Source organism: Aegilops tauschii, chromosome 1 (genome assembly GCF_002575655.3).
Source record: "Aegilops tauschii subsp. strangulata cultivar AL8/78 chromosome 1, Aet v6.0, whole genome shotgun sequence".
Classification (NCBI taxonomy): Eukaryota; Viridiplantae; Streptophyta; class Magnoliopsida; order Poales; family Poaceae; genus Aegilops; species Aegilops tauschii.
The window spans coordinates 211,738,044-211,762,848 of record NC_053035.3 but is presented as its reverse complement, the minus strand read 5'-3'; positions in this window follow the sequence as shown (position 1 = coordinate 211,762,848).

Below are 24,805 nucleotides of genomic sequence, written 5' to 3'. Positions count from 1 at the left end.
TGATTCTCTGATGCTAAACCCAAAACCTATGAAAGCTGGAGAGAAATCTCTTTGTGCTCCGAGTATATACTTGCCAGCAAGAGATCGTGATCTTCTTCGCTGCAAGAGATTTTCCTCAGACCGAGGAGTTAGCATTACTTCGTCCTCAAGTAATGTTACCGTTGCTCCAAAATCCGACTGTTGTGAACATGTCGGTTGGCCATTGGCTGGACCTTGTGTCCAAAATGGTCATTTCCCATCTGGGAAGGTTGTGACTATAAATAGCCACCCCGCGCCTGATACGTCTCGGTCGTATCTACATTTCCTAACGCTTTTCTTCTTGTTTTGGACTCTAATTTGCATGATTTGAATAAAACTAACCCGGACTGACGTTGTTTTTAGTAGAACTACCATGGTGTTGTTTTTTGTGCAGAAATAAAAGTTCTCGGATTGGAACGAAACTTTGCGAGGATTTTTTATTCAATAAATAAGAATTTCTGGAGCCAAGAACCACCTGAGGGGGGCAACTGGGTGGGCACAACCCACCAGGGCATCCCCCCTCCAGGCGCACCTAGGTGGGTTGTCCCCACCTGGTGGCCCCGCAGACCTCAATCCTGATACTACAAAATCACATATTTGGAGAGAAAAAATCAGGGAGAAAGATTTATCGCGTTTCACGAGATGGAGCCGCTGCCACCTCCCGTTCTTCATCGGGAGGCCAGATCTGGAGTCCGTTTGGGGCTCCAGAGAGGGGGATCTTCGATCTTCGTCATCACCAACCCTTCTTCATTGCCAATGCCATGATGCTCCCCACCGGGAGTGAGTAATTCCCTCGTAGGCTCGCTGGTCGGTGAGGAGTTGGATGAGATTCATCATGTAATCGAGTTAGTTTTGTTAGGCCTTGATCCCTAGTATCCATTATGTTCTGAGATTGATGTTGCTATGACTTTGCCATGCTTAATGCTTGTCACTTTGGGCCTGGGTGCCATGATTTCAGATATGAAGCATTTATGTTATCACCATTATATATATGTTCTAGATCCGATCTTGCAAGTTATGGTCACCTACTACGTGTTGTGATCTGGCAACCCCGGAGTGACAATAGTCAGGACGCTTCCCGGTGACGACCGTAGTTTGAGGAGTTCATGTATTCACTATGTGCTAATGCTTTGTTCCGGTTCTCTATTAAAAGGAGGCATTAATATCCCTTAGTTTCCAATAGGACCCCGCTGCCACGGGAGGGTAGGACAAAAGATGTCATGCAAGTTCTTTCCATAAGCACTTATGACTATTTACGGAATACATGCCTACATTATATTTATGAACTGGAGATAGTGCCGTATCGCCCTAGGTTATGACTGTTATATGATGAATATCATCCAACAAATTCACCTATCCAATGCCTACGAATTTCTCTCGTATTGCTCTTGCTAAGTTACTACTGCTACTGTTACTGTTATACTCGCTACCAAATCATTGATATCACTGTTACCGTTACTACTGTTGTTGCTACTACTATCAAAACTATCATACTACTTTGCTACTAATCACTTTGCTGCAGATAATTAATCTCCAGGTGTGGTTGAATTGACAACTCAGCTAATACTTGCAAATATTCTTTGGCTCCCCTTGTGTCGAATCAATAAATTTGGGTTGAATACTCTACCCTCGAAAACTGTTGCGATCCCCTATACTTGTGGGTTATCAAGACCTTTTTTCTGGCGCCATTGCTGGGGAGCATAGCTCTCCTTCTGTTATAAGTAGACTTGCAACACCACCGCATGCTATCAATTCTGATATATTGCAAGCTATTGATGATGCTACTTCTACTATGAATGCTACTCATGATGCTAGTACCTTGCTTGATGAGAGTGTGCCACTAGGTGAATTTCTTGATGAACAAATTGTTAGAACTAAAGCTTTTGTGAATGCTGAAACTGATGAAATTGTTGAAACTGGTGAAAATCTTGAAACTGAAAATCTTGAAGCACCCATTACACCTAGCTAATTCTCCTAGATATGAATTGCCAAAGGTACCGGAAGGTTATGTTATGGATGAGGAGATAACTGGAGACATTCTTGCTTGTAAGGATAGAGATGATCTAGAAAAATTATTATGCAAGTATAAAGAAAAAACTTTGAATGCTAAATTGAAATGTGATCCTAAGTTTGCTACTTCACCTATCTTTGTTGAAGATATGGATTATGAATTCTTTGTTGACCCGGAGTTAATTACTTTGGTTGAATCTGATCCTTTCCATGGTTATGAAACTGAAACTGTTGTGGCACATCTTACTAAGCTGAATGACATAGCCACCCTTTTTGCTCACGATGAGAAGATTCATTATTATTATATTCTCAAATTATTTCCGTTCTCATTAAAGGGTGATGCTAAGACTTGGTATAATACTCTTGCTCCTGTTTGTGTGCGTAGTCCCCAGGATATGATTTATTACTTCTCCGAAAAGTATTTTCCTGCTCATAAGAAACATGCTGCCTTACAGGAGATGTTTAACTTTGTGCAAATTGAAGAAGAGAGTCTCCCACAAGCTTGGGGGAGGCTTCTCCAACTGCTTAATCCTTTGCCTGATCATCCTCTTAAGAAAAATGAAATACTTGATATCTTCTATAATGGACTAACCGATGCTACTAGGGATTTCCTAGATAGTTGTGCTGGTTGTGTTTTTAGGGAACAGACTATTGGACAAGCTGAAGAACTATTGAATAACATATTGAAAAATTATGATGATTGGACTCTTCCTGAACCACTGCTTAAACCTACTCCGAAGAAGAGGGGTATCTTATATCTCAGTCCTGAAGATATGCAAGAGGCAAAGAAATCAATGAAGGAAAAATGTATTAAAGCTGAGTATATCAAAAATTTACCTCCTATTGAAGAAATACATGGACTTGATACACCACCACCACCTAAGGTCGTAGAGGTAAATTCTCTAATGAAATTCAATGACAATGATAATCCTTAAAATATGCATCCTATTCAATGCCTTTATGAGTTTGACAACTACATTAGAAAACAAGATCACTTCAATGCAAATGTTATGAAACAATTGAAATACAATTCTGATATGATTGCTCACTTGAGTGACTTGTTATTTAGAATTACCAATGATGTTAGAGGTGTAGGAAAGCATGCCTCTATGGTTCAAACTCAACTAGAACAAGTTGCTAAATCTCAAAGAGAGTTGCTGGATGAAATGAACAACAATATAAATGAAAGGTGACTCGGGAACCAATTTATCCTGAGGGAGATCCAAAGAGTATTGAACAAGATTCTCAAAGAATTAACACTGATGCACCTAGTCCTGCTAAAAAGAAAAAGAAGAAGAAAATGATAGGGCTTTGCATGCTTCTAGTGAACCTGAAGTAGAAAAACCTCCTGATGCTACTAATGATGTTTCTATTTCTGATGCTGAAACTCAATCTGGTGATGAACACTCACCTTTTTATAATGAAAAAGATAATGATTGGGTTCATGAAGACAATCAGACAAATAATAAAGAACTAAACAATGATGTTGAAATAGAACCAGATGTTGATCTTGATAACCCACAACCCAAGAATAAGAGATATGATAAAAGAAACTTTGTCGCTAGGAAGCATGGGAAGGAAAGAGAACCATGGGTTCAAAAACCTATGCCCTTTCCACCTAAGTCAACTAAAAGGAAAGATGATGAAGAATTTGAATGCTTTGCTGAAATGCTTAGGCCGGTCTTTTTGCGTACTTGCTTGACTGATATCTTAAAAATGCCTCCTTACGCAAAGTACATGAAAGACATCATCACCAATAAGAGAAAAATACCGGAAGCTGAAATCTCCACCATGCTTGCTAATTATACTTTTAAGGATGGAGTACCTAAAAACTTGGAGATCCGGGAATCCCAACTATACCTTGCTCCATCAAAATAAATTATGTGAAAACTGATTTATGTGATTTAGGAGCCGGTGTTAGTGTTATGCCTTTCTCTTTATATAAAAGACTTGACTTGAATAAACTAACACCTACTGAAATATCTTTGCAAATGGCTGATAAATCAACTGCCATACCTATCGGTATTTGTGAGGATGTGCCCGTTGTTGTTGCTAATGTTACTATTTTAACTAACTTTGTTATACTTGAGATGCCCGAGGATGACAACATGTCAATTATCCTTGGTAGACCCTTCTTGAATACTGCAGGGGCTGTTATTGATTGCAATAAAAGCAAGGTCACTTTTCATATCAATGGTAATGAGCATATGATGCACTTTCCGAAGAAATAATTCCAAGTGAATGGTATTAGTGTTATTGAAAAATCTCCGACAATCACTATTCAAAGTATTCAACTACCTCTACCTACTGTTAAAAAAATATGAAATTCTTATTGTTGGGGACATTCATATCCCCGTTGAGGTAACTTAGTGTTTTGCGAAAGTTCTTCGGTTTCATGCTAATCGGAAGTGGTTGTCAAAAAGACTTGATCAACCTTATTAATGAATCATTTTTGAGAGGTATGAAGTTGATGACTTTAGTAAGGACTACCTTCTGTCCCTACCTTTTGTTTTCTGTTTTTATTAGTTAAATAAAATAAAATTTCATGTTTTATCTGTTTTCTGAATTTTCCGTGCAATAAAAAATGACCCGAAAATAAAAGTTCTCAGAATGCTCTGAAAATTTAATACGATTTTTTTTGAATATTTAGGAATTTTTGGTGCAAATAACATCATAGGGAGGTGCACCAGGTGGGCACAACCCACCTGGGCGCGCCAGGACCCCCAGGCACGCCCTGGTGGGTTGTGATCCCCACGTGGGCCCCCTCACTTATCTCTTCATCCCACATCACCACCTACCTCCAGAAAAAAATCACCATTGCTCTCTCTCTCTCTCGTGTTCTTGCTCTCAAACCCGCGGATTTCGATCTCTTTTGCTCGAAGCTCCGTGTAACATCCCAATTTTCAATTTGGATGTTAATCATTAGGTCATCATATGTATCCATGATTCTTGCATTATTTAAAATTGGTTTTATTTGGACATTTTGATCCTAGAGACCTTAAGCAACTCAAGGACCATTTGAGAGAGTTGGAGGTTTTCATAAAATTCCATTTTTGAGTTTTCAAAATTGGTAATTTGGATCAAAGTGACTTTTATTTGAAATTATTTTTCCAATTATTTCAAAATAAATAAAATAATTAGAGAAGATAATATGACTTCTTCAAAACAGAGGAAATAATGGAAATTTAATTTTGAATAAAATATATTTTATTCGAATTTTTATTTGGGATTTTATTCGGTTAAATTAGGGAAAAAATGCATTTAAAATTTGCATTTTAGCCCAGAAAAATGTTCATGTTGTCCTAAATATTAGGAGAGAACCATAATTTGGGGGGGGGGTAGGATTTTTACTTTATTTTATTTTGGATTTTTTCTCTACGGCGAAATTATTTTAAAAAAAATCCATTCAGACCGAACTGGGCCAAAGGCCCAGCCGCCCAGTCGCTGCCACCGCCTTCCCCGCACCCGAGTCGCGCCTGAGCCGGACTCTGGCGGGAGTTCGGGAGCGCCACGCCGCCGCCGCTTGGCCCCTTGGCCAAGTCGGACCCCCCTGGGGCCTTTATATAGCGCTGTCGCCGCCCCCTCTCCTCCTCAACCCGCTCCACCGCCCTAAGCCGCGCCGCCCGAGCCGCCCCGCCGCCGCCGCCTCCTCGCGCCGCACCGCCGCCTGCCGCTGCCGCGCCGCTCCCCGCCACCTCGCTGCCGTGCCGCGCCGCCTCGCCATTGTCTTGACGGAGCCGCCGCCCGCTCGCCGTTGACCGCCGCCGGCCGAACCCTGTTTAACCGGTAAAAACCGTCCCGGTTCGCCAGTTACCTTTTCGGGTTTTTTTTGTTTCGGTTTAGTTAGGATAGATCGTTTTTTCATTAAATAGCAAGCGTTCACCCGATTCGTTCTGTTAACGAACGAATTCGTTCGTTAGTTTCTGTTAGCGAACGTTCGTTCGTTAGATTTTTCTTTTTAGTTTAATTTCAGCCAGGGACCTATCCGCGAATAGTTTTCTTACAAATTAGTCCCTGATCTTTAAACCCTCACTACTTTTTGCTCGTTTTTCCAAATCCAGTGAAACCAACGCCAAAATCTTCGTCTTGTTCCTCTGTTCAGATAAACAACTTGAACATGATTTTGAAATTAAAATTTGGTTTCAAGCAGATTTGAATTTGAACTTCTTTTGATCGTAGTTTGTGCTTCGTAACTACGATTCAAGTGATTCTTTTTGCAAATCGAAGCTCTTCACTTGAACTTTCTGTTTAGATCTTTTCTTTTGGTTTTACCTTTGCATCTTATGCTTGAGTGCTTATGTATGATATTGTTTGTTCATGATAGAGTTTCCGGAGTGCGAGGCTTGCTACTACGAATCACTAGGGTTTTCCGATCGAGAGCAAGGCAAGTAACACTTTGATCATACCCCTTTATTACCCAGTTTTTATGCATTAGTTTCAACCCTCAAACATTGCATGAGTAGGATTTGATAACATGCGGGTATTTGGGAAGTAGTTGATGAGGTAGGAACCTATTGTCTTATATCAAACCCCGGGTATTATCCGTTATGCTTATACTGCTTTGCTATGCTCGTAGACGTGGATTGGTCTGTGAGATTCATGAAAGTTGTGAGAGTTATTTATAACTAAGGGAAACTTAAGGTTCGCCACCTGGGGTTATACCAGTGTTGTCCTAGGGGATCCCGGGGTACCCGTGTGATCATACTATGGTTCGCCACCCAGGCTCAAAGGGATCATAAGATTATTCATGCTAGAAACTTCTGTGTGCAGCCACAAGCCATTATGGGCTCTAGCATAGTTGACTAAGTTGTGGGAAACCTTTCCATGATGGGCTAGCAGATGTAGGGGATTGTAGGTGTACCGGCCTATCTATCGGTTAAGGGGACCTCTTCGGAAAGACTGTGTCTCGGTCATCCGTTTCTCAAACATCATGCAATGCGAGAAATACAACGGAGGAGATCGAGTCTTGTGGGGAAAAGTGCGGAAATCTTTGCAGAGTGTACAAACTAATCATGATTAGCCGTGTCCCCGGTTATGGACATCTTGAGTATCTGGTACTTGAATTATTGATTTGATCTCATCACTTTACTTAATGAATTTTGTTGGGTTGTTAATATTATTTTGGGATTGAGTTGGGGGTACCTTCTCAATAATTTCAACAAACTTTGTAGTTAAACAAAATATATTCCTTTGTTGTAGGGAAAAATTAGCTTTATGCAAATGATAACCATAGAGCCTCCACCAGCCAAATATGCATGTAGTGATAGCTGTTATTTGTTCATTGCTCTATAGTGTTATCTTGCCATCATATTCCATGTGCTGACCTACACGGCTGCAACGTATCATGTTGCCGAGTTTTCAGACGAAGAGTAAGGTGCGATAGGTCGTTGTCATGCACTCAGTTTTACCGTGGAGTTGGATGGACTCATTTATCTTTGATGCTTCCACAGTTATCTTATTTTAGATGGCCTTCAGCCATATTATTGTAATAAGTACTCTTTTGAGACACTCGATGTAATAATTGTGTGATTGAACTCTGCAATAAATCCTCGAGTACTGTGTGTGTCAGCAATACCGATCCAGGGATGACACTTAAGCACAGAGACTTGACCGTCTAAGGTCGGGTCGCTACACTCTGTTTCTGAAACTGTTTCGGGGGATTGTTGCTTGGTATGTGAGTCCCCCGTTTGTCCAATTAGTTTTTGCTTTAGTGGTTTATATTTTGAATAATTGGTTACTCTTGGTGCTGCTGTAGATGAGCTTGCATGTTGAATTCTTAGAGTTCGAAGTAGTTTGGATGCTTGATATGGCCTCTATGCATCCCTATGAGTAGTTGCTATCAATCTTGTGAAGTTTTGTTGATAAAAAATTTTGTGACCCAATTTTTTTCACAAAATTGTACGCAAATATGATGAACCTCTTTGGGAGGAGTTCTTCAAGGAGGAGGTCCTCGGAGGCATCTTCTAGTACCAGCTCCGTTCGTCGGTCTTATGTTGAACCAAGTGAAAGTTCTATACGAGATGCCGCCACCAAATCATGTTTATGGTCATGCAACGATTATATGGTGCATGTGGGCATTAAGTAAGAATTTGAGCAATATGTTCACAATGCCGAGCTTGGTCCCTACATTTCAGATAAGTGCAACCAACACCTTACCCTCACTGAATCATTTACTAAGGAATTTAAATTCCATCCTTGTGAGTATAGGGTGTCATTTAAACTGTACGATAATCCATTTACCATATCTCTAGAGAGATTTGCTTACCACTGCAAACTTCCATTTTGGGGCTCGCTGGACGAACCTCCAAGATCTGAGTATGAAACATTCTTGACTAGCCTCTGCTATGGTGAGACTAGGGGAGTGACACAAGGTAGAATAGAGAGCATTCATTTTCCCTCCATTCAATACTTTGCACTTTTTAATGGGAAATGCATTGTAGGCAAACAAGATTCTATTACACTTTGTGCTCCAGACTTGAGCCTCATACGCATCGCTCTCACCAGTGACCAAAGTTATAACCTTGGAGTGATTGTTGCACGCAGGTCGCAACACAACGCTGGTAGTGGATATTTTTATGGTGGAATTTATGCCACACGTTTAGCAAGAGAGTTGGGTGTTTCACCTTGACCTTATGACCCGATCCTACCAACGCAGTACTTGAACTTTGATGCTATGAAACGTCATAAAATCCTTAGTGGTGAACCACATAATTTTACTTATAAATTTTTGTTTAATAAAAGGTCCGTTGTGGATACCTTTTTGCCTGCGCCTGCTCTTTTTGATGTTCACAGTAAGGGGAGATATTATGTTCTTGAGAACGAGGCCCGAGCACATAACGCATCAGTTATGGCTGCACGGCAGGCTGGGGCGTCTGCACCTAGAGCCTCCGTGAGTTACCACTCCAACCACTATGCAGGCTACTGACTGCGATCACCAAGTTAGGCCAAAAGCCTAAGCTTGGGGGAGAACGTATTTCCACCGACATTATATTCATGTTCACATATTTCATTCAGTTGTAGGTGTCCACACTTTTTCATTGTATTATCCATGCTATATTTATTTCCTCGTTTTCTTCTTGTGTGTTTGAAAAACTTTGAGAAAATCCAAAAATATTTCCTGCTTCTTTTTAGCTTTTCGTCCTAGTTTAATTTGTTGCAGTACTAAAAAGAAAGCCCAAAAAGATTTCCTTGTTCTTCTTATGCTTGTTGGGAGCTTTCCCATGTATATAGTTTTTCTCGTCTTTGTTTTTCCCTTTTATTTGCTTGTTCAAGAAAAAACAAAAACTCCAAAAACATTTCGGTGTGTTTCTCTGAAGTTCTTTTCTTTTTATTGAGTTGTACCGAGGAGAAGACCTTGACGAAAATGTTGAGTGGCTCTCATATGTATTATTGTTGATCTAACAGAGAGACCATATTACCCTGTCTTCTCCTTTTGAATAAAATGTTTGCAGATTCCAGCATAGTCCACGGCACTCTTGCACTATTATTATTTTCATATCTGATGGTAGCTAGAGCTACGTCGGTATTTCCCCGGAGAGGGAGGGATGATGTAGCACAGCGATGGTAGAGTATTTCCCTCAGTTATGAAACCAAGGTATCGAACCAGTAGGAGAACCAAGCAACACAACGTAAACAGCACTTGCACACAAATAACAACCCCTGCAACCCGACGTGTTAAAGGGGTTGTCAATCCCTTTTGGGTAACGGCGCCAGAAATTGGCAAGTTGATGGGAGAAAGTTGTAATAGATTGATAGATCAAACGCCAAAAAAAAGATAAAACGCAGCAAGGTATTTTTGTATTTTTGGTTTAATAAATCTGAATAAAAATGCAAAGGAAAAGTAGATCGCAAGGCAAATATATGAGAAGAAAGACCCGGGGGCCGTAGGTTTCACTAGTGGCTTCTCTCGAGAAAAATAGCAACGGTGGGTAAACAAATTACTGTTGGGCAATTGATAGACTTCAAATAATTATGACGATCTCCAGGCAATGATCATTACATAGGCATCGCGTCCAAGATTAGTAGACCGACTCCTGCCTGCATCCACTACTATTACTCCACACATCGACCGCTATCCAGCATGCATCTAGTGTATTAAGTTCATGGAAAAATGGAGTAATGCAATAAGAACGATGACTTGATGTAGACAAGATCAGTTTATCTATATGGCGGTAGATATAGATCCCGTCTTTTTATCCTTAGTAACAACGATACATACGTGTTGTTTCCCCTTCTGTCACTGGGATCGAGCACCGTAAGACCGAACCCACTACCAGGCACCTCTTCCCATTGTAAGACAAATAGATCAAGTTGGCCAAACAAAACCCAAATATCGGAGAAGAAATACGAGGCTATAAGAGATCAAAGAAACTCAAATAACTTTCATGGATATAAAAAGATATGGTTGATCATAAACTCAAAGTTCATCAGATCCCAACAAACACATCGCAGAAGAGTTACATCATATGGATCTCCAAGAGACCATTGTATTGAGAATTCAGCGAGAGAGAGAGAGAGAGAGAGAGAGAGAGAGAGAGAGAGAAAGCCATCTAGCTACTAACTACGGACCCGAAGGTCTACAAAGAAGTACTCACGCATCATCGGAGAGGCGCCAATGGAGGTGGTGAACCCCTCCATGATGGTGTCTAGATTGTATCTGGTGGTTCTGGACTCTGCGGCGGCTGGATGAATATTTCGACGCCTCCTCTAGGGTTTCTGGAATATTGTGGTATTTATGGAGCAAAGAGGTGGTCCGGGGGCACCCAAGGTGGGCACGCCTGGGCCTCCTGGCGCGCCCTAGTGGGTTGTTCCCCCCTCGGGGCACCCCCCAGGTGCAACTAGGGCCCATTGCCTTCCTTCTGGCCCGTAAAAAATCATCCTGGAGTTTCGTGGCATTTGGACTCCATTTGATATTGATTTCCTACGATGTAAAAAACATGGAAAAAATAGCAACTGGCACTTGGCACTATGTCAATAGGATAGTACCAAAAAATGACTATAAAATGATTATAAAACATCCAAGATTGATAATAAAACAGCATGGAACAATCAAAAATTACAGATACGTTGGAGACGTATCAGCATCCCCAAGCTTAACTCCTACTCGTCCTCGACTAGGTAAGTGATAAAAACAGAATTTTTTATGTGGAGTGTTGTTCATCAAGTCAAATCATATTCTTTTCTTTATAGCATGGAAAATTGAACTTTTATGTGATTCAAAGCAATAGTCTAGTTTTGACATAATAATTTAGATACTCAAGCATATCAACAAGCAACTATGTCTTTCAAAATATCAATGCTAAAATAAGTTATCCCTAGCCCATCATGCTCAAACATTGATCCATTCATGAAACACACTCGAATATTAACTACACCCAATACTTAAGCACGATCATATTGCCTCCTAGTTGGTTCTTTTTGTAAGAGAAGATGGAGACTCAAAACAAAAAATAAAAATTTCATAAAGTAAAAGAAAGGCCCTTCGCAGAGGGAAGTAGGAATTTGTAGAGGTGCCAGAGCTCAAAGCAAAAAAAATTGAGATAAAAACATTTTGGGAGGTGTATCCATCCCACCAACGAAAACGACTTAGAGCTACGAACACTTTCCATGCTAGATATGCCATAGGCGGTTCCCAAACAAAAAATAAAGGTTATTCCATTTTCCATCATTCTTTCACTTTCCATGGCTAGCCGTATCCACGGGTGCCCTCCATACCAACACTTTCCAAGGAATTTATTATTTGACAACATAAAGTAAATAATTTTTTTTTGCATTTCGGGACTGGGCATCCCTAAGACCTTTTCCTTACTCTCGTGCAATAACAAGTGAATAAACACTCATCTTAAGAATAACACATCTAGCATGGAAAATATTAGCCACCCGTTACCGTTCCGCGAGCGAAACAAACACACAAAAGAGAAGTTTATTTTGAAAATTAGAGACGGCACGTGTAAATTTGCTTAGAACGGAAAAAGAATACCGCATATAGGTAGATATAGTGGACTCATATGGCAAAACTGGTTTAAAGGATTTTGGATGCACACGTAGAGGTCATACTTAGTGCAAAATGAAGGCTAGCAAAAGATTGGGAAGCGACCAACCAAGAAATGAATAATCTCATAAGCAAGCATTAAGCATAATTAATACCGAATAATGCACCACAAGTAGGATATAATTTTCATTGCATGATTATTAACTTTCGTGCATGCATAGGGAATCACAAACCTTAACACCAATGTTCTTACTAGAGAAAAATTACTCATCAACATAACTTACATATCACATCATCATATCTCAAAACTATTACTAAGAATCAAGTTTATTTTGTCCAATGATCTTCATGCATGACATTTTTGTTCTTTATCCTTCTTGGATATCTATCACTTTGGGACTAACTTTTATGTGTTGCTTTTCATAAGCTCAAACAAATATAAGTGAAGATTATGAGCATAACAAATTTCTTTTTCTCAAAATAATTTAAGTGAAGAAAGAGAGAATTTCTTCAAAATTTTACTAACTCTCAAATAAATCTAAGTGAAGTAAGAGAGTATTTCTTCAAAAATAACAAAGCGCACAGTGCTCAAAAAGATATAAGTGAAGCACTAGAGCAAGTCCTAGCTCATAAAAGATTTAAGTGAAACACAGAGAGCAATTCTAACAAGTAATGATATAATTTTAGCTCTCTCAAATAGGTGTGTCCAGCAAGGATTGATGACTTAATACAAAAAATAAAACAAGCAAAGACACATATCATACAAGACGCTCCAAGCAAAACACATATCATGTGACGAATAAAAATATAGCCTCGAGTAAAATACCGATAGTTGTTGGAAGAACCAAGCTTAGTTGGTTGCTCATTCTTGGATAATAGCTTGGGATGCCGGGGCATCCCCAAGCTTAGGCTCTTACATCCTTCCTTCATCCATCGTAAGATAACTCAAAACTTGAAAACTTCAATCACACAAAACTCAACAAAACCTTCGTGAGATCCTTTAGTATAAGAAAGCAAACTACTACTATAAGTGTTGTATCAAACAAATTCATATTTTTTTTGTATTATATCTACTGTATTCCTACTTTTCTATGGCAAAAACTCATCAAATAAAACCATAGAGCCATCAAAATAAGCACACAACACAAAGAAAACAGAATATGTCAAAACAGAACAGTCTGTAGCAATCTGACTTTTGTGAATCCTCCTGGAACTCCAAAAATTCTACCAAATTAGGAAGACTAGGGAAATTTGTATATTAAGCTTCTACAAAAAGAATCAGAGCAAAATCTATTTTCTGTTATTTATGAAATTTATTTTTGTGAGCACAAAGTTTCTATCTTTTTCAGGAAGATCAAACAACTATCACCCAAGAAGATCCTAAAGGCTTTACTTGGCACAAACACTAACTAAAACACAAAAAACACAATCATAACAATAGCAAAATTTTGCTAACACACAAGAACAGAAAGCAAAAAGTAAAAATAAAATTTATTCATTGGGTTGCCTCCCAACAAGCGCTATAGTTTTACGCCCTTAGCTAGGCATAAAGCAAGGATCTAAGTTTTGTCTTCCGAAGTTTTGGCAACTTTTGTAAGGGTTCACTCAAACTCGAGAGGCTCTTTACGCTTCCCTAAATTCTCCGGAAAAGAAACCATCTTAAGATCCAAAATATCCAATCGCTTGTTGCAAAGAGTAATCAGAGTATTCATGCGATTGATACTACCATTGAGGTGTTTGAGGGGTTCATTATATTTCTATATTTCAACCATATGCTTATGTAAATCACCAAGTTTATCCAGCATTTGGGCTCCCTCGGGGGTAAATTGAAACCCCTTCTTTTGAGGTGGAATTCCCAAAATTCCCTCTAAGATTTCATAGGCAGCATTAGCATCAAGTTTAATAAAAATTTCCTTTAGTAGCAAAATCGAGAAGTTGTCTATGATGCAAAGCCAATCCTATGTAAAAATTACGAAGCAAAACCTTGGCGTCCCACTTTAAGTTGGAAATGCGATACAATTCCATAAGCCTATACCAGGCATCTTTCAAATTTTCTCCTTGTCTTTGCTTGAAGTACAAGACTTCAAAATCTGGTGACAATGGAGGAGTAGGGACGCTAGCCATCGAGACTAGAAAGCAAGAGAACGGCGGACGGGAAAACAGAGGCGAATAAAACGGCAATTTTTTCTGAAGTGGGGGAGAGGAAAACGAGAGGCAAATGGAAAATAATGTAAATTGCAAGGAGATGAGATTTGTGATTAGGAACCTGGTTATGTTGAAGATCCTCCCCGGCAACGGCGCCAGAAATTCTTCCTGATGGTAGCTGGAACTACGTCGGTATTTCCCCGGAGAGGGAGGGATGATGTAGCACAGCGATGGTAGAGTATTTCCCTCAGTTATGAAACCAAGGTATCGAACCAGTAGGAGAACCAAGCAACACAACGTAAACATCACCTGCACACAAATAACAACCCCTCGCAACCTGACGTGTTAAAGGGGTTGTCAATCCCTTTCGGGTAACGGCGCCAGAAATTGGCAAGTTGACGGGAGAAAGTTGTAATAGATTGATAGATCGAACGCCAAATAAAGATAAATAAAGATAAAACGCAGCAAGGTATTTTTGTATTTTTGGTTTAATATATCTGAATAAAAATGCAAAGGAAAAGTAGACCGCAAGGCAAATATATGAGATGAAAGACCCGAGGGCCGTAGGTTTCACTAGTGGCTTCTCTGAGAAATATAGCAACGGTGGGTAAAGAAATTACTATTGGGAAGTTGATTGAACTTCAAATAATTATGACGATATCCAGGCAATGATCATTACATAGGCATCATGTCCAAGATTAGTAGACCGACTCCTGCCTGCATCTACTACTATTACTCCACACATCGACCGCTATCCAGCATGCATCTAGTGTATTAAGTTCATGAAAAAAAGGGATAATTCAATAAGAACGATGACATGATGTAGACAAGATCTTTTTATCTATATGGTGGTAGATATAGATCCCGTCTTTTTATCCTTAGTAGCAACGATACATACGTGTCGTTTCCCCTTCTGTCACTGGGATCGAGCACCGTAAGATCGAACCCACTACCGGGCACCTCTTCCCATTGCAAGACAAATAGATCAAGTTGGCCAAACAAAACCAAAATATCAGAGAAGAAATACGAGGCTATAAGAGATCATGCATATGAGAGATCAAAGAAACTCAAATAACTTTGGATATAAAAAGATATGACTGATCATAAACTCAAAGTTCATCAGATCCCAACAAACACACCGCAAAAGAGTTACATCATATGGATCTCCAAGAGACCATTGTGTTGAGAATCCAGCGAGAGAGAGAGAAAGCTATCTAGCTACTAACTACGGACCCGAAGGTCTACAAAGAACTACTCACGCATCATCGGAGAGGCACCAATGGAAGTGGTGAACCCCTCCGTGATGGTGTCTAGATTGGATCTGGTGGTTCTGGACTCTGCAGTGGTTGGATGAATATTTCGATGCCTCCTCTAGGGTTTCTGGAATATTGCGGTATTTATAGAGCAAACAGGCGGTCCGGGGGGCACCCGAGGTGGGCACAACCCACCAGGGCGCGCCTGGGCCACCTGGCGCGCCTTGGTGGGTTGTGCCCCCCCCCCCCGGGCACCCCCCAGGTGCAACCAGGGCCCATTGCCTTCCTTTTGGCCCATAAAACACCATCATGGAGTTTCATGGCATTTGGACTCCGTTTGATATTGATTTCTTGCGAGGTAAAAAACATGGAAAACAGCAACTGGCACTTGGCACTATGTCAATAGGTTAGTACCAAAAAATGATATAAAATGACTATAAAATGATTATAAAACATCCAAGATTGATAATAAAATAGCATGGAACAATAAAAAATTATAGATACGTTGGAGACGTATCAATATCATCCGGTCGTGCAAGTGAAAGGCAATAATGACGATATTTGATGAACTAGCTGTGGTAGAGAGAAACGGGCATGAACTCAACTTGTTCTGTTTTTGTAAATATGTTTAACCTAGTATCCATGATTTAGCCTATTATGATCAAACATGTTTGCAATGAAAATTAGAGATTATAGTTTCTCATGCCATGCTTAAGTAGCTAGGAGTGGATAATGATTTATCTTGGATGTCAACGTTGCGTTAAAATGATTGCGATGTAGTATGATGATATGGTATCCTCCTCTGAATGTTCGAGTGGCTTGACTTGGCACATGTTCATGCATGTAGCTGAATCAAAACCAACATAGCCTCTATTATATTTATGTTCATGGTGTTCATATCCTACTCATGCTAGTATCCAATGTTACTTATGCATAATGCATGTTCATGGCCGTTTTTGCTCTCTAGCTGGCCGCTTCTCAACCTAATTGCTAGACTTCGCCTGTACTAAGCGGGAATTCTGCTTGTGCATCAAAAATCCTGAAACCCAAGTTATTCCAGATGAGTCCACCATACCTACCTATATATGGTATTACCCTGCGTCCTAAGTAAATTTGCATGTGCCACCTCTAAAAACTTCAAATAAATATCCTTTTTGTGTGCCTGGATTGTTCATGGAGCGGCAGGAGGTAGTGAGTATCTTCCATGCTAAGTGAGTTATTCTCATGATGAGTGTTTATTCACTCATCCTTGCATGAGAGGGGCGGTAATAGGGATTCCCAGTCCCGAACTCAAATTGAAAATAATTACAAAAAACTCCCCCTGGACTGTTGTTGGTATGGATGGCACCCGTTGTTTTGGACAAGCCATGGAGTGTGATTGTTGGTGGAGGGGGATTAAACCTTTACTTTTATCGCTTTGGAACCACCGCCAATGTGTTTAGCATGGAAGATACCGATAACTAATGGTCGCGAAATAAACAAGAAGGGTGCATTTTTCAAATGTTCATTTACCTCTGTTTTAAAAACTTGAGCTCTAGCACCACTGCAAATCACTGCTTCCCTCTATGAAGGGACTATCTATTTACTTTTATGTTGTGTCATCACCTTCTCAAATAAGCGCCAGAACCTGAGAGCACTATTGTCATCCTCATGCATTGTGTGTAGCTAATGTTGGGTGCATCATGACTAGATCTTTTCTACCATGAATTACAATGTTTAGTCACTGCTTGAACTTTGGAGATGCTCTACATTTATGTTTTGCGGTCTCAGAAAGGGCTAGCGAGATACCACTATTGTCATATTATATCATGGTTGCTTTGACGAAGTGTTGATTGTTTGAGATATCTTATTATTGTTCGCTAGTCGATTATGCCATTGATATGAGTTAATATAATTTTTAAGAGTTATTGTTGACATGGTTAGTTATAGTTTTGGCTGAAAACCTGGGTGCTACTTAAGCTTATTTATGTAAACAAGAGCAAAAGAGTTCGTAAAAGTTTTTCTTTTTCACTTTCAGTTTATCAACTGAATTGCTTGAGGACAAGCAAAGGTTTAAGCTTGGGGGAGTTGATACGTCTCCGTCGTATCTACTTTTCCTAATGCTTTTCCTCTTGTTTTGGACTATAATTTGCATGATTTGAATAAAACTAACCCGGACTGACGCTGTTTTCAGCAGAACTACCATGGTGTTGTTTTTTGTGCAGAATAAAAGTTCTCGGATTGGAACGAAACTTTGCGAGGATTTTTTATTCAATAAATAAGAATTTCTGGAGCCAAGAACACACCGGAGGGGGGCACTTAGGTGGGCACAACCCACCACGGCGTGCCCCCTCCAAGCGTGCCCAGGTGGGTTGTCCCCACCTGGTGGCCCCGCAGACCTCAACCCTGATACTATAAAATCACATATTCGGAGAAAAAAACAGGGAGAAAGAATTATCGCGACGAGACGGAGCCGCCGCCACCTCCTGTTCTTCATCGGGAGGCCAGATTTGGAGTCCGTTTGGGGCTCCAGAGAGGGGGATCTTCGATCTTCGTCATCACCAACCCTTCTTCATCGCAAATTCCATGATGCTCCCCACCGCAAGTAAGTAATTCCCTCGTAGGGTCGCTAGTCGGTGAGGAGTTGGATGAGATTCATCATGTAATCGAGTTAGTTTTGCTAGGGCTTGATCCCTAGTATCCATTATGTTCTGAGATTGATGTGCTATGACTTTGCCATGCTTAATGCTTGTCACTTTGGGCCGGGGGGCCATGATTTCAGATCTGAACCGTTTATGTTATCACCATTATATCTATGTTCTAGATCCGATCTTGCAAGTTATAGTCACCTACTACGTGTTATGATCCAGCAACCCCAGAGTGAAAATAGTCGGGACACTTCCCGGTGATGACCGTAGTTTGAGGAGTTCATGTACTCACTATGTGCTAATGCTTTGTTCTGGTTCTCTATTAAAAGGAGGCCTTAATATCCCTTAGTTTCCAATAGGACCCCGCTGCCATGGGAGGGTAGGACAAAAGATGTCATGCAAGTTCTTTCCATGAGCATGTATGACTATTTATGGAATACATGCCTACATTATATTTATGAACTGGAGCTAGTGTCGTATCACCCTAGATATGACTGTTATACGATGAATATCATCCAACGAATTCACCGATCCAATGCCTACAAATGTCTATCATATTGCTCTTACTAAGTTACTATTGCTACTGTTACTGTTATACTCGCTACCAAATCATTGCTATCACGGTTACCGTTACTATTGCTATTACTACTACTATCAAAACTATCATACTACTTTGCTACTGATCACTTTGCCGTAGATAATTAATCTCCAAGTGTGGTTGAATTGACAACTCAGCTGCTAATAATTGCAAATATTCTTTGGCTCCCCTTGTGTCGAATCAATAAATTTGGGTTGAATACTCTACCCTCAAAAATTGTTGTGATCCCCTATACTTGTGGGTTATCAGCGCCGACTTTGTCCGGTGGCTGATCCATTTGATCCTGAGAAGATTGTTGAGCAAACCCCTCTCTAAGCGATTTGAGTTTAAAATCCGTCGAGAGAAAAACCCTAGAGCCGAAGAATTAGATAGTGGTTCAGCATCACTGGAATCTAAGTTTAGTATGCTCTGTCCATTACTCTTGAGAGCTGCAGGTGTTAATTTCTTCAGAGACCAAGAGTGCTTGTGGTTCTCGAAGAAGAAATCTGTAAAGGTTTGTAGATCGCCTTCAAGTATCCACCACGAGTGATCGGCATCGGTTGATGGATCGATTGTCGAGGAGAAGAGGGTGAAGAGAGTTTATCTTCCGTGTTAAGTCACATCCCCTCCAACCAGACGTAGTCCTTGTGCAGAAGGACGAACTGGTCGAACAAATACCTTGTCGCCATCGAGCATCTTCGGTTACCTCTTTCACTCATGTTTAATTTCAATGCATTCCATTCATGTAATTTACTTTGATGCATGCTTTAGTTTCCCTTCGATATTTCTCTATAGTTCCTCTAGCTTGTTTATCCTTTACTCCGCTGTTGGGTTCTGAGAGATTTAAGTTTTCTGGATAAAAATTAAAACTCCCGTTCACCCCCCTTTGGTAGACATACTTCGTTCCTACAATTAGTATCAGAGCCAGGTTCTCCTTGACTCTGCTCATTTTAGTCTAACGACTTTGGAGTTTAAGTATGTCTTCAGTGAACTACAAGTCGCATCTCAAGATTCCCATATGGTGTTGCCTCTGGATGAACAGTTCCCGGTGGGGGTGGATGAACAAGACCCCGTGGTGTTGCCTCTGGATGAACAGTGAGCGTTGCTGGGGGGGTTTGGATGAACAGTTCCTGGTGGGGGTTGATGAACAGGACCCCGTGGTGTTGCCTCTCGATGAACAGGACCCCGATCGATCGAGCCGGTTGGGGCTGGATGAACAGGACCCCGTGGAGGGTTGGATGAACAGGACCACCCCATGGAGGGCAGGATGAACAGTAGACGGTGGAGGGCTGGATGAACAGTAGCCCGTGGAGGGGTGGTTGAACAGGACCCCGTGGAGAGGGCTGGTTGAACAGTAGCCGGTGGAGGAGCACGCGGTGGAGGCTGGATGAACAGGAGCCCATGGATGAACAGTCGCAGGTGGAGGCTGGAGGAGATCGACGGTGTATGAACAGTAGCCCATGGAGGCTGGAGGAGGTCAACTGTGGAGATGAACAGTATCCCGTGGAGTCCCATTTTGCGGGAAGCCACACCCCTCCCATGAACAGGACCCCCGTTTTGACCGTAGCGCTCCAACACAAGTCCGTTTCCTCCGTTTTGCGGTACGCCACACCCCTCCCGATCAACAGGACCCCGTTTCGACCGTAGGAGGTCCGTTTCCTCCGTTTTGCGGTACGCCAGACCCCTCCCGATGAACAGGATCCCGTTTCCACAGTGGCTGGTCGAACACAAGGCCATTTCCTCCGTTCTGCGGTACGCCAGGCCTCGTTTCCATCGCCTGTTCCATCCAAGCCGGTTGGCTCCCGATGAACGGCACGCGTTCCGTTGCCTCCCGATGAACACGACGCATTTCGTTGCCTCCCCATGAACACGACGACGACGCGGTTTCTCCGTTCCGACCGAGCCACAGCCATGTACACGAGCACTGGCCGTACGTATGCGCGAGTAGGCATTCGAGACCCCGCACGTATGTACGTACGTGGCCGTATTTACTTTCTTGCACCCTGGCCGCTGTACGTACGTGTACATGCTACGTGCGCGCCTCTACTACCACACGTGCGCGCCTCTACATCGACCAGTATGTACGTACACGTTCGCGACCAGAATGACAATGCTACGTACACTTCGACCGGGTGGGTCCCGACTGTCAGGCACTTCCTTGCGTGCGAAGATGTAGCTGGTGGGTCCCAGCAGTCAGGGGGCGATCATTTTTTTGCCCGTAATATGGACGCACTTCCTTGCATGCGAAGATGTAGCTGGTGGGTCCCAGCAATCAGGGAGAGAAAACATTATTTTTCAGGGTAAAAACGATGCAGTTGCATGCATGCGTCCATGGGCGTGGTGCGTCCCCACTGTCAGCCTCTCACATACAGTCATCTTCCGATGACTCTCGGTTGTTGACCACGTGGACCACACCGTGCCGAGCGCACCAAAGCCGATGGACGACGGTGAGGCCACAGACTGGAATGACCCGGAGATGGGGAAGACGCGGCAGTGGAGTTGCAGATGGAGAGGAGTGGGAAACTTGACTAGTTTGGGTGCACGGCAGCACTGCCGCCCATGGGAGACAGGTGCAAGAACAGAGGTTGAAGAAGGAGCACGGCTGTTGGATTAACATCCAATGGTCCAGCTGCTAGAATCATTTGTTGCTTAAGTTGAGAAAGCCCTGCGTACACGTCTGCTTAGTAGGCCCACAAGTCAGCCACCAAATCTGCCAGGTCCCAGCTGTCATCGGGAGGAATGGTTTTTTCGCATAACAAGGAGGCACTTCCTTCTGTGCGAAGATACAGCCGGTGGGTCCCAGCTGTCAGGGGGGAGGAAACAGCTTAATAAGGAGGAACTTTCCTTGCGTGCGACCATGGACCTCGTGGGTCCCAGCTGTCAGGCTCTCCACGTACAGTCCTCTTCCGATGACTCTCATATGTTGACCACGCCTCGCCGAGCGCACCGAGGCGGTGGACAACGGCGAGGCCCTAGACTGGAACGACCCGGAGATGGGGAAGACGCGGCAATGGAGTCCCAGACGAAGAGGAGTGGGAAACTTGACTGGTTCGGGTGCGGGGTGGGCCTACACTCGGCAGAGAATAACAGGAGGTGCGGAGTGGAGGGATGGCCTGGCCGTCAGCGGGGTAGCGTTTCGCTGAGGCATGCAAAACAATGCCGGAGGTTGGAGCAGGCGGTCCCGCCAGCGCTGGGGGAAGAAGACGAGAGATTGAAGAAGAATGCCGGCCGTTGGATGTAAATCCAACGCCTTCTTAGGCTTCGACCTACTGGCCCACATGTCAGCCAGTCCATTTGTTTTTTTAGTCCATTTGGTGGGCTGGGTGAAACAATGATGTAGCATCTATGCAGCCCATTTATATATATGGTAGAATTTAAAGCCCATTTGCATTTTCCTCGAAATCCACAGACTTGCTGGGCTGGGTGAAAATATCATGTTGGGTTGGACGGAGAAATTTTATAAAAACATAAACACATGATTGCACGTCTATTACTGCATTGGTCAGTAAAATCTTTGCAAGCTTATGTACGCAATCACTACGAGTTAACTTGCCAAGTTATATATAAACAATTATTATTATTATTTTGTAAGAACTTTCAACTTACGAAACAAAATATCATTTTAATTTGATGAGTTAATAGTACGTGGGGTATTATTATTTTTTAGGCTAGATGTGGGACAGTTGAGTTGGTTCTAGGGAAAAGTACTGGGAGAAAAATCAGTTTACATCGAAAAAGAAAGTGGGAGAAAATTCAGATATAGGATTAATGAAAACGAAAAATAAAGGAAGTGGGAAGGTCTATAAAATGGTTGGACGAACGATAGGTTTAACGGAACCTTATGTTGTTTCTATTATATATATATAATAAAATAATATATAAATATAGGTTCAGTTTTGCATTCTTATAGAAAACATAGGTTCAGTTTTGCATTCTTATAGAAAAATAGAACTGAGTTGTACGTTGTCTTGAATAAACAAACATAACTTGGGTTGCTGATGTTATAGACAAGCTAGGATGGGAGGCCCAGAGGCCGCTTGATACCTGCTGGATCCAAAAAATGTTGAAACATGTCGTGGGCTGCCCATGTTAAACAACAAAACCTAGGCCATGGACCTGGTGGGCCCGGGACTGTCAGCCTCTCGACGAACAGTTGTCTCCCGATTCCTCTTGTTTTGCTGACCATGTTGGGAACGACAGATGGCGGCGCTGCGACGAGAGCACCAAGGCGGAGGACGACGTTGCTACCTCTTGAGCACTGTGTTGGTTTTCCCTTGAAGAGGAAAGGGTGATGCAGCAAAGTAGCGTAAGTATTTCCCTTAGTTTTTGAGAACCAAGGTATCAATCCAGTAGGAGGCTACGCGCGAGTCCCTCGCACCTACACAAAACAAATAAATCCTCGCAACCAACGCGATAAGGGGTTGTCAATCCCTACACGGTCACTTACGAGAGTGAGATCTGATAGATATGATAGTGTAATATTTTTGGTATTTTTGTGATAAAGATGCAAAGTAAAATAAAAGCAAACTAAAAAGCAAAGGAAATAACTAAGTATTGGAAGATTAATATGATGAAGATAGACCCGGGGGCCATAGGTTTCACTAGTGGCTTCTCTCGAGAGCATAAGTATTTTACGATGGGTGAACAAATTACTGTTGAGCAATTGATAGAATTGAGCATAGTTATGAGAATATCTAGGTATGATCATGTATATAGGCATCACGTCCGAGACAAGTAGACCGACTCCTGCCTGCATCTACTACTATTACTCCACTCATCGACCGCTATCCAGCATGCATCTAGAGTGTTAAGTTCATAAAAACAGAGTAACGCCTTAAGCAAGATGATATGATGTAGAGGGATAAATTCATGCAATATGATAAAAAAAACCATCTTGTTATCCTCGATGGCAACAATACAATACGTGCCTTGCTGCCCCTACTGTCACTGGGAAAGGACACCGCAAGATTGAACCCAAAGCTAAGCACTTCTCCCATTGCAAGAAAATTCAATCTAGTAGGCCAAACCAAACTGATAATTCGAAGAGACTTGCAAAGATAACCAATCATACATAAAAGAAAATTCAGAGAAGATCCAAATATTGTTCATAGATAATCTTGATCATAAACCCACAATTCATCGGTCTCAACAAACACACCGCAAAAGAAGATTACATCGAATATATCTCCACGAGAGAGGGGGAGAACATTGTATTGAGATCCAAAAAGAGAGAAGAATCCATCTAGCTACTAACTATGGACCCGAAGGTCTGAGGTAAACTACTCACACTTCATCGGAGGGGCTATGGTGATGATGTAGAAGCCCTCCGTGATCGATGCCCCCTCCGGTGGAGCTTCGGAACAAGCCCCAAGATGGGATCTCGTGGGTACAGAAGGTTGCGGCGGTGGAATTAAGTTTTTGGCTCCGTATCTGATCGTTTGGGGGTACGTAGGTATATATAGGAGGAAGGAGTACGTCGGTGGAGCAACAAGGGGCCCACGAGGGTGGAGGGCGCGCCCTGGGGGGTAGGCGCGCCCCCTACCTCGTGGCCTCCTCCTTTATTTCTTGACGTAGGGTCCAAGTCTCCTGGATCTTGTTCGTTCTGAAAATCACGTTCCCGAAGGTTTCATTCCGTTTGGGCTCCATTAGATATTCCTTTTCTGCGAAACTCTGAAATAGGCAAAAAACAGCAATTCTGGGCTGGGCCTCCGGTTATTAGGTTAGTCCCAAAAATAATATAAAAGTGAATAATAAAGCCCAATAATGTCCAAAACAGAAGATACTATAGCATGGAGCGATCAAAAATTATAGATACGTTGGAGACGTATCAAGCATCCCCAAGCTTAATTCCTGCTCGTCCTCGAGTATGTAAATGATAAAAACAGAATTTTTGATGCGGAGTGCTACTTGGCATAATTTCAATGTAATTCTTCTTAATTGTGGTATGAATATTCAGATCTGAAAGATTCAAGACAAAAGTTTAATATTGACATAAAAATAATAATACTTCAAGCATACTAACAAAGCAATTATGTCTTCTCAAAATAACATGGCCAAAGAAAGTTATCCCTACAAAATCATATAGTCTGGCTATGCTCTATCTTCACCACACAAAGTATTTAAATCATGCACAACCCCGATGATAAACCAAGCAATTGTTTCATACTTTTGACATTCTCAAACT